At 45.8% G+C, this 4,712-nt stretch overlaps 1 pseudogene across 1 annotated transcript; it reads right to left on the reverse strand.

Moving 5' to 3' along the window:
• Nucleotides 1-1,923: 1,923 nt before the first annotated feature.
• LOC308349139 (MICOS complex subunit MIC13-like) lies at nucleotides 1,924-2,258 on the reverse strand (annotated as a pseudogene). The gene has a single exon. The product of its transcript is annotated as an MICOS complex subunit MIC13-like (transcript).
• Between the last annotated feature and the right edge of the window lie 2,454 nt (nucleotides 2,259-4,712).

Below are 4,712 nucleotides of genomic sequence, written 5' to 3' on the forward strand. Positions count from 1 at the left end.
AAAGCAGTCACATCCTGAGAATATAAATTCACTTCTGCGTACTTTCACGTAGATAATCACAGTAAAATAAATGTTGTTAATTAGTGTTGGTCTTAAAGACTAACAGAATTTAATCCCCACCCCACCCCCACCAAAGAAATAGCATTGCCTTCATAAGGAGTCAGAGAGGAAGGGCATGGGGCAAGTGAAATGTATGAATAAAGCAATCACAGTAGTTTAATTAAGTGAAACTCAGCCAGCTCCTGTGAATGTGACCCCACAGACTTATTTTGTTTGTATTTCAAATCATCCTTTCTAGAGAAAGGGAAGAAGCGTGCCTAGTAAGAATCTTCCTACATTCCTCACTGCACCACCCCCCACCCCCCGCCCAATACACACAGTTTTAGGCAAGCCTGATCTAAATGGAATCATTTTCCAGACCAACAGTAAGAGACAGCGCGAGCAGTTGACAGTGACCCTGAGTCTTCCTAACGGACCTCAAAATGCTTCACAGAGCCTGTAGGGAGTAGAACTAGCCTAAAGCCTCAAGAAAGGAGGAGTGGGGGTGGGGGAATGCTCTAATTCTCAATTGGTTTTACCACCCTTTGTTTAGTCTTAAAGAGCAGGGAGGGGCCTGGCTAGAAGCTAAGAACACTAATTTCTCAAATACCAGTCTCTATTTTGGGGGACCATAACCTTTAGCAGCCCAGAAAGGGAAGATCTCATTCCAAACAGCCACTGTTTCCTTTTCCCAGTCCTTTGAGGGGAAACAATTAGCCTGTTCATTTCAACCCTTGACTCATCCCCAGCCAGTGAGAGCAACAGTTCAAGTCTGGGCTTGGGAACAGGACCTCCCAGGTTCTGATCTTTGACCCACAGCTTTCTGTGTGATTTGGGGCATGTGACGTACTCTCTCTAAGCCTGAGCCTCTCATCTGTAAATGAAAGTTAAAAAAGCACCTACCTTGGGGCTCCTGGGTGGCTCAGGCAAGCTGAGCCTCTGACCCTTGGTTTTGGCTCAGGTCATGATCTCAGGGTCATGAGATTGAACCCTACATCAAGCCCCATGTCCGGTTCCAAGCACAGTGCCGAGTCTGTTCGAGATTCTCTCTCTCCCTCTCCCTCCGCCCCTCTTCCTGCTCACTCTCTCTCTCTAAAATAAACAAATAAAATCTTTTTTAAAAAAGTTGTGAGGATGAAGTAAAATAATGGCTGTGTCTGGCACTGAATGAGGCCTTCGTAAATGTTAGCGTCCTCAGCAAGTGTCAACAAAACCTTCTTAGCTATCGTCGCCTATCTGGGAATATGAATTCGTGGGAACTGGTTCATCACACTCCTTTAGAAATAGAATTGCAGAATCTGGGTTGCAAAACGTCAAAGAACATCAAATCCAATGTTTCTACTCTTCAAAGGAGGAGACTGATGTTCAGTGATCTGTCCTAGAGCTCTACCTCTTTTGCAGTCAAACCGGGACCAGGACCCAAGGTCCGCAGTTCTAATTAAATGCTTTTCCACCATGTCATGCTTTCCTCTGTAAGGATCTGAAACCTCTCAGCTTTGCTGAGCACCTGAGAAGCTGATGGCCAGTTTACAGAGCTCCCAGGCCATGCTCCACCTTGGGTTAGGGTGACCAGCTGTCTGAGTTTTCCCAAAATGGAGGGTTTCCTGAATCATAGGACTTTCAGTTCTAAAACCTAGACAGGCCCAGGTAAACGGACAGTTTTTCAGCTTACTTAAAGCAGACCCTCAGAAAGTATTATTTTTTTCTTTTCTTCTTTCCTTTTTTTTTTTTTTTTTTTTTTTTTTGCACCTCCAAAGTCCTTTATTGGTCTGGCAAGGCTGGGAGATGCCCTTGGAGTGGGGTCCCAGTCCCAGTTTGGAGTCTCCAGGTCTATGGAACCCCTGCCCCTGTTCCTGACTGGGGCAGGCAGCCTCCTCTGATAGGCTACTCAGTTCGCTCCCTCAGGTGTTCCCAGCCCTCCTTGGAGGTTTTGCAGCCCTTAGAGGGAGCCGCCAATGGAACCGACATCACTGAAATAATGCCTGAATTCCACGTGTCACAGATGGGAGCTAGGGTATCATTGGACCAGTCTGCTCACACGCATACTGGTTGAACTGGTAGTACATGGCTGGAGGGACTACCTCCTCAGCCTGATGAAGGACAGCCTGGCTCTTGTCACTTGGTCCCAGCAACTCCTGGTCATATACCAGGTAGATGGCACCCCTAGCCACACTGCCTTTGATGAGGAACCTCATCAGTGACCAAACTCGGGGCACCATGGTCACTCAGCGCTGTGGGCAAGGACACTTGACTCGCCCAGGAGAATGTCTCCTGAGAACCAAGTTCTCCATGTGAAGGTGACTGGTCTAGGAGAGGAAGACGAATGAGGAAGGGAGAAAGGAAGGGTGTGGCCCCTTTGTCAACAATGGGAAGTCTGGTTTGCCAGAGAATTAGATCTTCTTGGTGAAAAGATGGTGTCTCAAAATGGATCCTTAGTGAGAAAAAAAAAATCAAAAAGTAAAAACGAACCACATCTTTTTTTTTCTCCTTTTATCTAAAGGAAGAAAGCCAAAGGTTAGCTAATAAAAGCCACAAACAGGTACAGCCTAGCCCTGGTTCATTTTCCCTCATGCTCCCATCCTAGCTGAGGACTTGGACTGAGGCTGGAGCTCCCTCTCAGACGTGCCCCTATTCCGGGGCAAAGAAACACGACCTGTGTGTACACCTCTAAGGGCTGCATGGAATGGGGGACCCTAATGGAAAAGAACGTTTCCGACATGAAGAGGTAACACCCTGTGAGAGAGAGAAATGGAAGGACAGAAGAAAAACTACAGCCACTAGCCAGCTACTTTCAGAATAATTGAAGGATTCTTATACCGTGCGTCACAGGCAACCCAGAAAGACAGGAACCACAAAGCCGTATTTGAGGGCCCCAGACTTTGCTATGCATAAACATCCAACACTGTCCCTCCAAAACAGAATGGTAATTCCCGAAATCTAGTGCTGCATTAAACTAGTAAAATAAGTGCCTTTCTGCCCCAACTTCCTTAAAATTGCATATTGGCAATATGGTCTTTGCTCAGTGAGTTAAACCTTGAAACATATGGAAGAAATTTATTCCCTTTTTAGTAATAATAGTTTAGTGCACAAACTCCTGATGGTAAAAGGTAATAAACATGCCCACTGTTCATTTCTAATTCCTTTTTGGAAAGTTCCCACTTCTGCCAGATACTCTTTCAGGTGATCTTGGGTAAATCACAGCCCCTCTCTGGACCCGACCCTTCTCCTGGACTTGGTGAGTTTAAAAGCTCATTTCTGGGGGCACCTGGGTGGCTCAGTGGGTTAAGCCTCTGCCTTCGGCTCAGGTCATGATCCCGGAGTCCTGGGATCGAGCCCCGCATCGGGCTCTCTGCTCAGCAGGGAGCCTGCTTCCTCCTCTCTCTTTGCCTGCCTCTCTGCCTACTTGTGGTCTCTGTCTGTCAAATAAATAAAATCTTAAAAAAAAAAAAAAAAAAAGGCTCATTTCTGTTCTTCCATTCTATGCTATGACAACATAGTAACATAGATATATTGCCTATACTCCCAACACAGCTTTAAGGTTCTGAGCAGCCTTAGACTGTACTTAGAACTGGTCATGAGGAACAGACCCAGAGCAAAGTGACTGGAACAGCCTTAAGACTCTGAAAGTGGAAGTTTAGGAGTCAAGAGACAGACTTGCCTAAATTAACCAGACCAACCTACAAACACCAGACAGGTATCAAGGGGGAGAGAGGTTACCATCCACCTGGTCCTCAGCCAATAGCTTTACTGGTTTCTGTTGCTAATTCATGCATAAGTTATTCCTGCAGCTGGACCAAGATCACTGAACCTGAAAGCATAAGGTCCATATGCTCAAGATAAAACTTGGCAGCAAGTCTGGGATCTCCTTCCTCAACAGGGCTGTGCCATAGATACCTTCAGCATAATATCAACTAGCTATAAATACATCTGTTGTTCATTCCCACCCCCATCAATAGCATACTTTTCCATATCTGCCACTAGTATTCTTCCTACTGCCTAATTATGTATGCTAAGCAGGGCAATGTGTAGTAGACAAAATTTAATAGTACATGGAATCTTCCTGAAAGACACCTTTCATTTCTTCTTGAACACCCTGACATGGTTTTGGCTATGCCAGTTACCTCCTTCTGCTCCATGGTCAACAGGCTACCACAACCTGGGCACCCCAGCTATAACTGCCACTTCCATGCTATTATTCTCTAGACCTTTCTGGAACCACATTCTTTCTTTGGAGTTTCATCTCTATCTCTCTCTCTCTCTCCTATTTTTTAAGGGCCTTTACTGCCAACACGCTAATGAATCTTGGTTAATTTAGGAGCTAGAAAGGGATTCTTGTACTTTTGCACTTTATGTCCTTCACTTTATTTTTTTAAGATCTGTCCATCCACTTAGAGAGAGAGAGAGAGAGAGAGAGAAAACACTCATGTGGGGGGAGGGGCATAGGGAGAGGGAAAGGGAGAGAGGCAGACTCCCCAAAGAGCTGGAACCTGACCCAGGGCCAGTCCCACAACCCCGACATCATGACCTGAGCCAAAACCAAGAGTCAGACACCCAACCGACTGAGCCATCCAGGTCTGTCCTTCACCTTGGTAGGACAAAGCAGTCATATAATAGTGGAAACAATGTCTCATCTAAAAAGTTCTTCTAGGGACACCTGGGTGACTCCGTCAGTT

Source organism: Martes martes, assembly GCF_963455335.1.
Source record: "Martes martes genome assembly, chromosome: 9".
Classification (NCBI taxonomy): Eukaryota; Metazoa; Chordata; class Mammalia; order Carnivora; family Mustelidae; genus Martes; species Martes martes.